Source organism: Hyla sarda, chromosome 6 (genome assembly GCF_029499605.1).
Source record: "Hyla sarda isolate aHylSar1 chromosome 6, aHylSar1.hap1, whole genome shotgun sequence".
In the NCBI taxonomy this organism is placed as follows: Eukaryota; Metazoa; Chordata; class Amphibia; order Anura; family Hylidae; genus Hyla; species Hyla sarda.
This window is the reverse complement of record NC_079194.1, coordinates 227,667,065-227,683,677: the sequence shown is the minus strand read 5'-3', so window position 1 is coordinate 227,683,677 and position 16,613 is coordinate 227,667,065. Positions and strand designations below refer to the sequence as shown.

The 16,613-nt window shown below is 40.8% G+C and overlaps 1 long non-coding RNA gene across 1 annotated transcript; it reads right to left on the bottom strand.

Moving 5' to 3' along the window:
* Positions 1–1,534: 1,534 nt before the first annotated feature.
* On the bottom strand, positions 1,535–7,669 carry LOC130276788 (uncharacterized). The gene is made up of 3 exons (XR_008845244.1): positions 7,514–7,669; positions 2,298–2,440; positions 1,535–2,209 (listed from the first exon to the last, which is right to left on the bottom strand). It is a non-coding gene; the product is annotated as an uncharacterized LOC130276788 (long non-coding RNA).
* Positions 7,670–16,613: the final 8,944 nt, after the last annotated feature.

Below are 16,613 nucleotides of genomic sequence, written 5' to 3'. Positions count from 1 at the left end.
CCTTGTAAACAGCAGCAGCCCTCCCCTTGTAGACAGTGCCCCCTTGTAAAAAGCAGCAGCCCCCCCGCTTGTAGACAGTGCCCCCTTGTAAACAGCAGCAGCCCTCCCCTTGTAGACAGTGCCTCCTTGTAAACAGCAGCAGCCCCCCTTGTAGACAGTGCCCCTTGTGAACAGCAGCCCCCCCCTTGTAAACAGCAGCAGACCCCCCCTTGTAGACAGTGCCCCTTGTAAACAGAAGCCCCCCCCTTGTAGACAGTGCCCCCTTGTAAAAAGCAGCAGCCCCCCCGCTTGTAGACAGTGCCCCCTTGTAAACAGCAGCAGCCCTCCCCTTGTAGACAGTGCCTCCTTGTAAACAGCAGCAGCCCCCCTTGTAGACAGTGCCCCTTGTGAACAGCAGCCCCCCCCCCCCCTTGTAGACAGCAGCAGCCCCCCTTGTAGACAGTGCCCCCTTTCAAAACTACAACACCCAGCATGTTGGAGTTTTGCAACATCTGGAGGTCCGCAGTTTGAAGACCACTGATGAAGGGATTGACAGGCGGTGATGATGAAGGGGGGGGGGGATGATGACGGGGTCTGGATGATTACATGGGGGGATGATGTATTTCCCACCCTAGGCTTATAGTCGAGTCAATAACTTTTCCTGGGTTTTTGGGGTAAAATTAGGGGCCTCGGCTTATATTCGGGTCGAGTATATACGGTACATAAACCCTCACTATCTTATTCACAGCACTTTGTAATTCCACTTTAATATCTACAGTATACTACTACAACAGGACATGCAAGACATAAGGACAGAAAGAGGAGTGTACATTCTGCAAAACATATACATCTTTACATGAACCAATGTGATTGCAAAAAATAAGGTACATTTTGTGTTATTCATTTTAGTATTGTATATATGTAAAGGATGCAAAATAGCTCTCCACCAGAAAGAAAACAGGTTGCTGTCTGCTGCCACCTGTAGGAGGTAGGATGCCAGCAAGTCATACTCGGCCCTTAAAGAGTCTTGAAAAATGACTGGGGAATATTAGCCAAGCCAGAATTTCTCATAAAAGGCAAAGTTACCCATATATAGCTCTATAGCCGTCTGTTTTGAGGGTCTCCTTCCTTGTCAGAACAAAGCAGGTTGCTGGCTGGCTAGGTGAGAGGGCTAGGACATCGTGGAATTAGGGGGGGGGGGGGGGTGGTAGAGAGAGGGGTTAGTATGTCTCATCGAGGAGTCCTCCAGATTGGAAAATGGAGTCTTATATATACAATGGAGGAATTATGACTTGGTTAATACTCTCCAGTCATATTTAAAGGTGGAGAGGTAATTTGCATTGTTTACCCATGGAGCATTGCATGGCTTGTATGCAATTCATTTGGAATGTTTTTAGACCATTTTAGTTTTTTTATGTTGAGGCCTTGTGTTAAAAGAACAAAAATTTAAACTATTCTATGTTCCCCCATTATTCAGCATTCAATACCCCATAGTGGGAATGTAAGAAAATGAATTTTAGAATTTTTTTAAATAAAAACTAACATTTTGCATGGACATGCTTTAAGTATCCAGCCCTGATATTAATCTCTGGGGGCCTCCCATATCTCCATTAAGATGTTTCTACACCTTGATTAGAGTCACCTGAGGTAAATTTTAATGATTGGACAGGATTTGGTAATGCACACCCTATATATAATGTCTCACAGCTTACAATGTATATCAGAGTAAAAACAAAGTGGGGGAAAGAACTGCCTGTAGAGCTCAGAGACAGAATTGTGTAGAGGCACACTTCTCAAGATTACAGTGGCCCCCATAATTCTTAAATGGAAGAAGGTTGGAACAACCAGGACTCTTTCTAGAGCTGGACGAGAACCTAATGGTCACTGTGTCAGAGCTCCAAAGATCTGTGTGAAGATGAGAGAAACTTCCAGAAGATCACCAATCTTTGCCGCACTCCACCAATCTAGGCTTCATTGCAGAATGGCCAGAATTAATCCTTTCCTCAATAAAAGATATATGAAAGCCCATCTGAATTTTGCAACCAAAAAAAGCCCTCTGGTCTGATAAAAGCAAGATTAAAATTTTTGGGCCTCAAAGTATCATGTCTGGAGGAAAGCATGCACTGCTCACCACGTGGATAATACCATCCGAACAGTGAAGCACGGTAGTTGCAGCGTCATGCTGTGGGGCTGTGCACGGACAGGGAGGATGATCCGAGTTGAGGGAATGCTAAATGGAACAAAGCACAGACATATTATTACTATATACCTGATGCAGAGCACTCTGGGCCTCAGAAAGGGCCAAAGGTTAACCTTACCAGAAACCAATGAGCCTACGCACACAGCCAAGGTAACACTGGAGAGGTAAGAATTGCTAAAATAAAACGTATATCTACATTGGGTATGTTTTTGCTCTGTGTCTAATCTGGACAGATTTCAGGTGATCTTCTCGTTCTCTGTGCTGAAAGAAAAGGGACATAATATCAACATTTTTAAATAACAATCCCATAATGTGCCAGATATTTCCTTCTTAAAAGAAAACTAAGCTAATTTACTACCAACATAAAAGTACCCTATAATACCTATAGATCCTTATGACACTGCCTGAATAATAGTAACATTGTTAAATGCCAAAATAAGTGCCATTGAGAACTCAAACTGTGTCAGACACATTAGTGCCTATATATAATAGTAGTACCAACAATTCCAGTACTCATGTACTTGGTCAAAGTGGGATTACCATGACAGCCATAGACCCTAAATGACGCCATTATAATTAAACCAAATAAGACCAAATAAGTTATAGTCCCCATATGCCAACCATACTGTCCATATAATGATGCCAACATTTAGCTGCCAACTGCCAACATTTAGCTATAGTGCCAACTGCTACATTGCTCACTGGTGTGCTGTATCAGAGTGGTCAATTCCATTATATTCCCCCAAAATTATAGGTGCAGAAGGTCTCTCTAAACCATTCCAACTCAGATATGGATTAATATGCACCATCACCAATGCCAAATAGGCATATTTAGGGGGAAGGGGGAGTACTTGACGGCTTTAATTTGATATCTGGAGATGTTTTGAAAGACACACTTGCGTTATGTCTATGATCATTTCAGTGAATTTTTAAATAATAAAAAATGTTATTCCTACAACTATGTGGTTTCTATCTTTTTATTGTAAACTATTTTTGCGGTTGCACATTCCATATCTGACAGGTTACTGTCCATAATACCTACTTGTGAACTCCAACTTCATTTGATCTGAGGGCTCCTGGGTGGATGTGAACTTGGAGCTAGATGTAAAAGAAGGGGCATTATGTTTTAGGAACCAAGTCTTCAAAGAGCCCCTTTCTTGTTGAGAGAATACAGTTAAGTTAACCAGTCCTCTTATGTTTCATATCATCCTGTACAGTGGCTATATTAAGTCACTGCAAAAATGTCATACAGTTCAGTAAGACTATAAAAAGAATCCAGGAATTATACACCGGGTGACTTTCTGTGATGTCCTCAAGGCTTTGTACATGCTTTAATAGTTCAGTCATAAGACTGGGCTCCTTTGATCATTTTCAACATAACGTATCATGGAAAAAATTAAGATACTGAGCCATTCTGAATACTGCCCCGAAAATGCCGTCAAATGGCAAGTGTGTCACAGCCCACAGCAGAGCATCTGTGCAGAACTAAAGGCAACAACTTCCACAAGGCATTTTTCAAAACTCAAGGATTTACAGGGTTTCTGCGCCATTGTTTAGTCTGGACTCTAAAATAAATATAACAATTAAGGCAGAGTTTGTGTACATAGCACTGCAATGACAATATATATATATTTTATTGCATATTTCATTATTTTCATATGCTACAGGCAGAAATCTAAGTCAGTTCAGACAGTCCTGCCCTTTGGGTGCGAGAGGCATATTTTTTTTGAACAGATACACATTTTTGTGTAAAATCTACAGCTTAACAAAAAATACACTAGAAAATGAGATAAAACACATAACCTAGTCTACCTCCCAATGGCTCAAAAGAAGAGTTTCGGTTTGGTCAAGTCAACATTTTGACTTGAATCGAATTGAGATGCTGTGCAAAACCCCTAGAATGTGACCACATTAAAGGGGTACTCCACCCTTAGACATCTTATCCCCTATCCAAAGGATAGGGGATAAGAAGTCTGATCACGGAGGTCCCACCACTGGGGACCCCCGCGATCTCCCTTCTGCACCCAGCTTCCGTTTAGAGTGTCGGATGCAGCACCAGAGCGCCAGAGGCTCGTGACATAACGGCCATGCCCCCTCAATGCAAGTCTAGGGGAAGGGGCGTGGCGGCCATCACGCCCCCTCCCATAGACTTGCATTGAGGGGGCATGGCCGTGATGTCACGAGTGGGGTGTGACCGTGACATCACGAGCCTCCGCCCCGCATCGCCAGTCATCTGGCATAGAATGGAGTGAAGTTTGCTCCATGCACCAGATGTCTGGGGTGCTGCAGCCGAGATCAGTGGCGGGACCCCGCGATCAGACATCTTATCCCCTATCCTTTTCATAGGGGATAAGATGTCTAGGGACGGAGTACCCCTTTAAAACAATTCTGCATAAAAGTGTGGGCCAACACACTTTTCTCAACAGCAATGTTTAAAACTCAACAAGTTATTACAAAAATGTGATTGTTGAGGTTACGGGCAACGGTGACTCAACAACTTAATAGGGGATAGGTTTTGAAGGATTTTTATATTTGCGATTACTTTAATTAAAATTAGTAGGATGGATAAAAGCATCTAAAGGTGACAAATTAGCAAAAATAGAACAGAACGGGTGAGGGGCAAATACTTGCTGTGTATAAAATGTTTTTTTATTTTTTTATAAAACAAAAAGTTGCCATAATGATGTATACATTGGAATGGTCGCAGATAATAATAGGTAAAAATGTATTATTTTGTTTTGACTTTATTCTTGTACAGAGGTACAATAAATATAGGGGCAACAACTATCATATAAGGCACTGTAGCATATTGGTTGCAGTTCTTTCTAGGTGGTATTTAAATGCTCCAGAACACTTCTTAGAACCCTCTCTGAAGTCACTATTACCCTCACAGAGGGCTTTTGGCTAGTACTGTCTTTACACCAATCTGTGGATAATGTTGAATTTATATTGCTCTCCAGCACTTTACACAACTATTCTGTAACTACATTACTTGATTTTCTGTGCAGACACAAATTACTCCCATTCTGGGCCTACCTCCAGGAGCACTCCCTCACCATGCCCTACCTATCACAATTGAGTTGACTACTCCCAGGCATCACAGGCCTTAGGGCATGCAATCTCATGCTACACACATTCAGCAATCCTGGAGCTGGTGACTGGTACTTTCCCTCCTCCACAAAACCATGGCATAACTGGGATATGTATCTACTGCCATCTAACCACTCTGACTCCACCCTAGGCTGACGATTCACAGTAGACTCCGAAGGACTGATCATTTCCAAGCTGACAAATATGTTTAGTTATGCAAGCAGCTCAGTTATGTCCAAGACTATCCCTGCCAGCTGCACTAAGGAATTAAGGATTCCCCCCAGGTCAGCTCATCACTTACCTGTGACTCTCTAGGGTCTTGGCTAGTAATGTCAAATTCACAGATTTTTCTGTGGGTTTCCCCAAAAAGTGTGCCAGATGATTCCCTAAATCCCATTCCTCAGGCCCCCTTTGGCTCCTGGTTCACCAACGCTTCCTGTACAGACAGGTCAAAATGATTTTTCTGGCCAGTTGCAGACTATCAGCACTCCACCACTTGGCACCAAAACACACTGTTTTATCAGCTCCTCTCAAACCCTCCTATTACTACCTTGGTACAATGAACTGGAGTCACAACACTTACAACCTAGTCAATGTCAGACTGTTCCTGGGCACTGACAATGGCGCCTCCTCCTTTTTCTAGATGATGTTGTGATGTCCCAGTACGGGATATAGTCCCGTACAGTACTTTGGCCCTGTCAGGTTAAGTCCCTCTGTGTCCTAGGGGCTGTCCTGCAGTGTCTCCCCCATAGTTATGTGTGTTATGGATAAAGGGGATGCTCCAGTGGAAAACTTTTTTTTTTTTTTTTTTTTATCAACTGGTGCCAGAAAGTTAAACAGATTTGTAAATTACTTCTATTAAAATATCTTAGTCCTTCCAGAACTTATTAGCTGCTGAATACTACAGAAGAAATACTTTTCTTTTTGGAACACAGAGCTCTTTGCTGACATCAAGAGCACAGTGCTCTCTGCTGACATCTCTGCCAATTTTAAGAGGTGTAGGAGAAAGTCCTCATAGCAAACATATGCTGCTTTGGACAGTTCTTAAAATGGACAGAGATGTCAGCAGAGAGCACTGTGTTCCAAAAAGAAAATAATTTCCTCTCTAGTATTCACCAGCTGAAGGATTAAGATTTTTTAATAGATGTACTTTACAAATCTGTTTAACTTTCTGGCACCAGTATATTTAAAAATTAAAAGTTTTCCACTGGAGTATCCCTTTAACAACCTTTGAGTTGGTCACATGATAATGTGTTCACATGATGTGTTTGTTACCCAGAGAGCACCAGCTATCCAGGTGACCTGCAGCTTTACCTACGGGCTTCTGGCTCAGCACCCCTTTATAAGAGGGGCAGCCATTACAATCTCTCTCTTGATCCTGAGGCACAGTAAAGACCTGACATCTCAGAGCTAGTGTCCAGAGCATCTGGAGGCCTCAAGCCTACCTACAGCCAAATGCCAGAAAGTCAAGTCTTCTATGTCTGCTGTCATTACTTACAGTCAAGTCAAGTCTATTATAGTCAGCGTGGCTGTCCTAAAGTCCGTCAAAGTCACTACAAGTCCCAGAAAGTTGTGAGATCCTTTTGTGTTACTGGCCACCTCTCTGGGATCCTGGCCTAGCTGTAAAGACTATTTCCATCTGTTTACCTCAGTAAAGCTACCATTAAACCTAACCTGGTCTTGGACTATTATTGCCCTGCCTAACCTTGGGATAGCGGTACTACCGTTCGGGAGATTACCGGGAAAACCACACCCTGGCCTCACGAACATTTAGGGGTTAATAACACCTTGCCCCTGGGCTACAACATCTGACCCATACACCTCGCCATCGCACCCCGAGACACCACAATAGCACGATGGCACCACCAAACACCACAGTCTGCCAGTCAAATGCAAAACATGCACTCATCACAAAGTATCAAACAATGTAACATGTACATGTATATTATACTTAGAAGGAATATAACTGGCATTAACAATAAAGCAATGCACAGTTTTCTAATCATAGGAGCAGTCTCTCTCCGTGCACGTTCAGGCTTTGATCAGGTTTTGTACAGACTTTTTGATGCAACTTCTGAAGCTAAAATCAAGAGCAAGATTATTTAAAAAAAAGTCAATGTAGTATCCATCCTTTATACTTTCTCTTCTCTAAAGATCAACAGATGGTTTTGACTTCAAAAATTGCAAAAAAATATGATCTAAACCAACATTTCTATAGGCCTCCAAGTGCACTGTGATGCCCACCTGGATAGCAGCTACTTTGACAACTCCTTGCAAAGTAATAATGCAGGGCCGCAGTGTTGGATTTGTAAGCTTTCCCAGTGGGAAACTATGAATATTTATTAGTCCATATAGTAGTTGGCCGGTGGGCCATAGTGGAGCACTTAGGGGGAGATTTATCAAAACCTGTGCAGAGGAAAACTTGTCCAGTTGCCCATAGCTACCAATCAGATCGCTCCTTTCAAATGAAAGGAGCGAGCTGATTGGTTGCTATGGGCAACTGGACAAGTTTTCCTCTGCACAAGTTTTGATAAATCTCCCCCTTAGAGACAGGGTAATGTCCGAGTACACCAACAAACATCATTTGCATATAGCTGTTTATTAATATTTTTTTTAAATGGCACAACTGATCAAGGTAAGGAGGGTAGTATAGTGATCAGTGTTATCAGCGCTATTCCTCATTAATAGCTGGTTAGTATGGTCTAACCTGCTTAAATATTCCTTTTAAAGAGAAACAAAATGAATAGTATCTTTTTTGAGCAGTCCCCTCTTACACTTTTATGTCGGCTGACCATATTTCCTTGAGGCATTGGGATAGCAAAGGCGGGGTGGGGTTATGTTTTATGTAGTTATAAGCCCCTGGGTGGCTTTTGTGCCTATATATATATATATATATATATATATATATGCCTCTGTGTCTCTGTACCCCCATATGTTTGAAGGCAGCAGCTTCAGGCCCCCTCTCCAGACTATATTCCTCTATATATTATACAGTAGTTTGCTGTAGTCTCTTAGCTCTGTGCCCCCACTATCATAGGCCCCCATATAGTAGGTAGGCTGTGATCCTCTATCCACACTGCCTTGCTGCTTCAGTGCTTTAGTGCTCCTCCAAATCAGTAGAGAAGTGGAGCACTACCTACATACATAGCTACCCACTTGGCTACCTACCAACTTATTTACTAATCTACCTATTATCACACCTTGCTACCTACATGTATTTAGTTACCTGCCTTTAGGGTATTTTTTTTTTTTTTGGGGGGGGGGGGGGGGGGGGGGTTATGCCTCTGCATTGCAGTATATAGATGTTTCCAGTGATCTTTTTGTACCTAGGCCTGTAACCATCACAAAAGGGACATCCTCTATGTCTAGAGGAAAGAAGGTTTCACCATCATCACAGATGGGATTCTTTACTGTAAGAGCTGTGAGACTATGAATCACTTTGCCATCACAAAAAAATGGCCAAAGATAGGACTTTGAACTGTTGGAACCCTAGGAGTTTGAAAGGAATTTATTCCCTAATATGGTGCAATTGCCTGATAAGAGTGTTTTACCTTCCTCTGGATCAACACAGAAGATTAAAGGTTGAAATTTCTTGGCCATTGCCTTTTCTCAACCTTTTCAACTATTCACATCATTTTGGATTTACAAATGGAATTCTGGGTCTTGACATAGATAATGGTGTACTGTATTTTAAAGTGAAGACCATTCTTAGTTTAGCTATTGTCCCTATGGTTTTTGTCTACTCCTCCTGCATACCATTGTTTATTCTAGATTTACTCCAGTTTGCCTCATTAAGTATACAAGCTTCTTACTATGACTAAATCTATGGACTAAGCTTATAGAAGGGAAATCTGTGGATGCAGAGACCTATAAAAGTCACTGTCACAGATGGGGTGCAGGCCAGTTTGTTACACATCTGCTAATCTAAACCAAATCACAAACAGGTGCATTAGCTTCCATTGAGTCCTAGCACTGAATGTTCCTGCCAGTCTTAATAACAATGGAAAAGAGGAAGCTGGCAAAGACCTGACAGTAACTGCCAACAAACAGAGCAGAAAGCGTGTGCTGGAGATAAAGAACATCTTCAGGTTTAATCATGTGATGTCACAAATCTGTCTTTCTTAAATTATTGAGAGAATGTGCCCTGTAGCAGCAAAGTCAAAGAAGTAACATCCCTCACTGTCTGACTATATACTTGCAAATAAAAGGTTCTGGAAGACCTGGAAGCTACCAGGAGGAATTTATCACTGAGCAATGAATCCGCTCATAGCAAAGGCATTTATAATCCAGGATCTGCTGGAACGTTATCCCCCATTATTGCCCTTTTATCTAGATCTATATATAGTCTACCCATTATATGGCTTTCAAAAGACCATCCTTATAAATATATAGTCATTTAAACTGTTTAGTCCTAATCTCCTTAAGGATGCAGGGCGTACATGTACGCCCTTCTTCCACTCCCTTTCTATAATTTTCAGAACCCGTGGCAAATGCCGTACATCACCGATCGCAGTGATGCCTAGCATTAACTCTTCAGACGTGGCATCTAGAATGTAAAAAAACTACTCCTGGCTTCTAAGCAGAGCTGATCGGGAACACCACGGTGAAACCGCGGAGTCCCAATCAGCTGAGAGAACAGCGAAAGGGTCCTTACTTGTCTCCATGCCATCCGATCGGCGCTCCAATGCTTCAGTCAGCCATGGCAGGCTGGAGCAATAGATCGCCGATAGCACTGATCAATGCTGTGCTATGGCATAGCACTAAACAGTGTATGCAATCTAGGGATTATATGTAATAGTCCCCTATGTGCAGCACTGTCATTTTAATGTTACCAGGGATTTCTTTGGGTGGTATTACCAATTTTTTCTTTACACAAACCACAGATCTGCATCACTGCCATACTGTTCTGATACTGATTGACTTTGCACAATATGCTGCCCAGTATGCTAAACACAATCCCTCATGGATCAGAGAAGGAGAGGACGAGCTAGGGAGTAGTTGGGATATCAGGGAGAAAAAAGTTATGAAATGTGTGAGATGTCCAGTATTTTGGGGAATGTTAAGATAGATAACCATTCAAAATATACGGGATGTCACAAAAGTAGCAGCTGAACACCAGAAACCTATACGATTGGCTTTAAGACACATATACAGCAGTTAAAAAAAGTTGCATACAATTTTAATGGAAAATTGAAATAAAGCATATGGAAGAAAACACATAGTCAAAGTTTTAATCCAGCACCAACAGTCCTTGGTTTTCTACCATTTGTTTATATTCGTTGAAGATGTAAAGTGCCATATTGCTTCATGGTCGCTTACAATTTAGAAGAAACTATATAACTATAACTTCTGCTATATCTGACCTTGCAATAGTTTCTAATGTCTTGCCTGGGCAAGGCATCATGGGATAAGCAGTTACCAGAGCTGCTGCCTGCAGATAGTAACTCTTTTAACAATCCAGATTGCAGACAGAAGCTGAACTATTCAGTCAGAGGTGGCATGGAGGAGAAGAACCCTGTGGGCCAGGTTAGGGGGGATGTCAATGCTAAATCATATATCCTATAATGATATATAATCTAATGTAGTTTTTAAAGCACTCACAAATCAGATTTAAAGTATAATCAAGGGGTTAATTAAAAAGAAATTGAAGATAAAAGTACAAAATAGGTGGTAGAAAAATCTGACAGCTATTCAGTGCTGCTGATAGAAAAGCTGTGCTCTATATGCTGCGGAGGCATTTTCATCCTGTCCTCTTTTGTGTCAGCATGAATGGAATCATTTCAGTCAGGGAAAAAGGTCTCCGTTCTGCTGGAAGTCACGGTGAGTGCAAGAGGATCAGGTTTACATCCTGATGTTTGATTTAGTTCCAAAGAGAACTATCACAGAAAAATACTAAAACTTTGCTTTTATTAGATATGCAATAAAGCCATAACACACCAAGGAGAGAGGTAAGGCACTGTGTAGGACTTGTAGTCCCAAAGTGGGTGCTCAGCTCCAGGAGACTCGACTCAACGTCCCAAGTTCCAAACAGCAAAAAGAAAAATGAAGCGGCACTCCAAGGGATTCAATCCAAAAAGTGGGGTTTTATTCACCCATCAGTACAAGATGCAACGTTTCGATCCACAGTCAGGATCTTTTTCAAGCATAGGGAATCAGTGTGTACAGTATATATAGTAGTGAATCAGTGTATACAGCTACTATATATCTATATATATATATATATTAGCCAGTGATGACATAGCAAGTGATGACATCATTTCATTAGGGGGTGTGTCCACCCATATAAACAATTACTTTCCAACAACCAAAATAATACATAATACACAGTGCAACAGGTTTCATATTCATACCCACATGTGTAAAGTGCATAGTCATCACAGATCAGGATACATATATCACTCTGAATACTTGATCGCTTCTAGAGATGAGCGGATCGAAGCTTCAGAACCCGGATTCGTTACAAATTTCATGGAAAATTCTAATCGCAATGAATGCGAATATCGACGCGATTCTATCACGCAAATCTCCTCATTAAACTCCATTTACTGCAGTCCAGGCTTCAGGGTATCTAAAATGGCGGATCCACATGTCAGTACATTTGGCAAGGAACACTGGGAAGGGAAGTAGGCTGAATGACCCTGAATCACATGCAGGATGCAGCCTGTCACCTCTGTGATGTCACAGCCCTATCTATATATTTGGCAGCCATATTCCAGCTCGTCATATAATTCATTACACTGCAGAGAGATAGGACGGACATCGCTGTGTGTGTTACACAGAAAAGCTTGTTGCAGCAGCGTTCTGTAGGACACAGAGCATAGCATTTTTGCACAGACATAAATTCTTACGGCAGCGATTAACCCCTCAGTCACTGTGAACAGCATTGTATTACAAAGAGGGGCAGAGAGCTGTGTGTTGCCTCAGCTGTAGAAACATTTCAGAGGAGGGAGAAATAATTTTTTAGGGCAAATCTGTGTCTTTCTTCTACAACAACTGGTCTGCTGGTTATACTAGTCTGTAGACATCTGTAATTCTTCTGACTCGCATCAGTTGTCCATAGGGTGGACAAAGATTTAGCATCTACACTGAAACCAGGCAGTTTTCCTTGTATGGAATGCGATAATCATACTATGATGATCAAAGGTGACACATTCACAAATCCAACCACAGAACAGAAATACAAATTTAAATTTCATCTCACATGAAGATCAGATTGTCATTTATGTGTTAATTTGTCTGTGTTTGAAGTTATATGTTGGGGAGACAATGATTCAATGTAGGATATGTCTAAATAATCACAAATCTACTATTAGAACATGGAAAACTGACCTCCCAGTTCCCTGTCATTTTCTTGAATGTAACCATCATGTAGACCAGTTAAAATTCACCATTATGGATCATGTACCAGTTTTGAGAAGAGGAGGCAATAGGAGTAAGGTGTTGAAACAGAAAGAATTGATGTGGATTGACCAGTTGAATATATTAAAACCGGCAGGTTTGAATATATATTTCTCTTTAAAACCTCTTCTTTGAATAGTCGCTTTAACCTAACAGGTATGCTTGATGTGCTACCATTGTATCTCTCAGTATTGGGAGTTGTTTATGTATTTTTATCATTCTTATGGTTTCTTTTCTCTGTATTCTTCACAGATCCTTCCTAAGAGGACCACTCCACATGCCCACACTGCGTCGAACGGAGATTTTTTTCTGGAAATACAGTGACCTTTCTTCATGTCTGTTGCCGACCTGATGCAGTGAAACTGGTGTAGTCCCAATGTATGTGTAGACATAATGTTTTCCTTTTCATTTAATAAAGTCCTGATGGCCTTTTATATAGTATTGTCTATGTTTCTAAGGTGTACCTTAGGTAACAGGGGTAACATTTGTTAATGGTGACAGATTCTGTGGAAGGTGATGTACCTTTCACTTTATTGTTACTAGAACAATAAGTTGAGATAAAGAGAGTGTAGGTCGTGGTTGGTGGCTGGGCGTCCATGAACACACAAATCATAACTCTAATGATGGATGATAATGTGGGTTATGGAGGGTTATATATCCCCCATGAACACATGTACTTATCTTTTATCAGGACATACACCCAGGGTTGATACCTATGGATGCAGTTCCAAATAAATAATAGTGGCCCCCATTTAATATTGCAAACCCGACATGTTTTGTCGGGTTGTGCGCCAGATTCTGTGTCAGAATTTACGCCAGAATTGAAAAAACCCGACTAATTCTCCATTTTGCTAAGAAATCCAGAAAAAGTGGTGTGGCCATTGGGAAAAGGGGGCATGGTCACCAAAAAGGGACGTGTTCCTGACATTTTCACAAAAAGCCAACATATCTACTAAGGTTTTCACAAAAAAATTTGGTGGATTTCAGCTGAGGAAAACCCAACAGATCAGAGCATGTGTAAAAAAAGCAAAATGTAGGGAAAGTGGAAAATGTAGGGAAACATTAGTAAATACAGTGGAATAGAAATTGTATGGAATTAAAACCCACAAAGAAACCTACACAACACTCTTAGTAAATAAGGGTCAGTATATGTTCCCCTCTGTTTTGCCACCTTGTCACTAGTTAAAATACACCGTATTGGTATGACCATTGGTACTGTATTATGAATGATTTAGCGTTACTAATTAAAGTCCATATACAAATTGCCATATTGTTCTGTTTCTTTAACATATTTTTCCCTTTAATGTTCTATTATACTTACCTTTTGGAAATGTCATTCAGATATTCAGGTCCGTAACAGTTCACATGAAGTTTGTTTTGGTCACATGATTAAACACATGAGCGTGATTATGTGAGGGTGGTCACATGAGCATTGCCATGTGACTGGCTTCTTGTATGCTATGCGGGCGCAGGATGGCAGCCGCTCGCTGATGCAAAGCGACTTCCGCTGCTGTGCACAAACACCAGCTACATGACGTATGAACAACGGGGGTAAGTGGAGTCGCCCGTGAATGAAGCGATCAAGTGTTCAGAGTGATATATGTATTTACACATGTGGGTATGAAACTTGTTGCACTGTATATTATGTATTATTTTGGTTGTTTGAAAGTAATTGTTTATATGGGTGGACACACCCCTAATGAAATGATGTAATCACTTGCTACCATATATATATATATATATATATATATACACATATAGATAGTATGCTATAACGAGCATAGTCCCAAGAAGTGGGGATTCTAGCATTTAAGAGTCATATAAGTTAGTCTCCAGTATAGATATGACCACCAGATAGAATTTTTGATGCTATCCCAGAGGATAGGGATAGAAAAGAACGAGTAAGTGACAAGAGAGTGCCCTTCGTGAGAACCTATCACCCATTAATACATAAGATCGATGAAGTGATATGTAGTAATTGGTCCATTTTGTCAAAAGCATATCCAAAAATACAGGAATTCCAATCCCCCCATTGGTGTTCAATAAATGGTTACCCAATTTAAGAGACAAACTCATAAGGGCTGATGTAGGTACATCCAAGAAATCGAGACAAACCTTTTTGGGTACTAGAAAACTAGGGACCTTTCCGTGCATTGTGCGCAATGTAGCACCATTATAAAAGGGAACAAAATAACACATCCACGCTCTGGCAAGGAATTTCACATAAAATGTTTCTATACATGCCTTTCCAAAAATGTTATCTATTTAATCAAATGTCCGTGCAGTCTCCTATACTTTGGGGAGACATCCCAGCGTGTAGGAGACGACACAAACAGACACAAGACCACGATTCAATGTGGTAACCTGATGTTTCCAATCCCTTTTCATTTCAAAGGGAAAGGGCATAACATAGCACAACTCAAATTCCAAGTCATTGACCAAGTAATCCCTCCCAGAAGAGGGGGTGACATAAAATGTTTACTCCATAAAAAAGAGGCCTTCTGGATCCACACGTTAGACACATTGGAACCAAGGGGATTGAATAGAGATTATGAACTCACACAATTTATATAGACATTTGTTCATTATGTGTTCTGAACATTAATAATTTTTTAGTCATTTGTATCCACAGATACCAATGTGAACGAAAGGGATCTGAGAGCAGTCATCCACTATGTTCATTCAAGTTTGACAAGTACCATTGAAAATTATCATGTGTCTTTTTTTTTTTTTTATTATTGTTTTGTTGCTAAGGCTACTAATGATGTCATAATTGTGAGCCTCTGACACCTTAAATACTTGTAAATGATCACTCCAACGCATGCAGTTGAGAAAGGCATTTTGCCGGAATGCGTGCTGCTACATTGTATACGCTGTATATGCACCAAGAGTGAAGTAAAGAGCATCTAAGACTACTTCAAGAGTGCCAGGATTTCATTACTATTTACTACTGTTATTCATCCACGGGCACCGTGATAACGCTGCAGTGCTGACCTATTACCTACTTTTAGATATGACCACCAACTGTGTCTAAAAATCATAGAGAAAACCTAAATACACCGGGGACTAAATAAATAGTTGTAAATATTAGTCCATACTTGTATTCATCCCTCATACTTATTTTGATGATACAGCAAAGGTTCTAACATGTTTCCCTAACCACGATCATCAGGGAACCAGATAAGGTAGTAAGATATTAGGCCTATCTCAGTGAGGGCTAGCAGATGCTTACTTGACAACTTGGTCACCCCAGCTGGACAGAGTCCCAAACCCCCTGTGGCGATATTGGTTGTGCTGTTCGACGGGTCAGTAAGATGCCAGCACAATGGGACCCATAATAGCTAGGATGTGGTGCATGTGTAGTTGGTTTGGGGAGATTTAATGGGAGAAAGCTACCTGCATATATAAAATTGTTCCAGAGTATTATACTGTAGTAAGATCTTTGATATTGCACATATTTAAACAATGCTTTACAATGAGGAGCCACAAAAAGATTAGAACAAAATAACATCAACACTTTTGTGTACATAATATATAGTATCACCTGATATATATATATATATCAGGCTCAGGCAGCTCAACCTGATTTAGGGATCATATCAATATTTTTCCAATAGTTCTAGAATTGAACAGACGAGTACAGGCGTGAGAAATCTGTGCACCCTTACAAAAAAGTGTAACAGATCTTGAAAATATGTGTACACCATTCTCAAGAATGTCCAGCAGATGCTATAATTTATTTAATAGAGATATACATTAAAATATATTAAAATATGTATTGACCCTGTTGGCCAGACAAGGGATCAAATAGACCTGCATCAATTTGTTTGCTTTATAAAATCACTACAATACATAAACACAGTACATATGTTTGTGTGGTGGATAAGGGACACTGTCACGATTCGGCAGGCTGGAGGTGGATCCTCTGTGCCAGAGAGGGATAGGC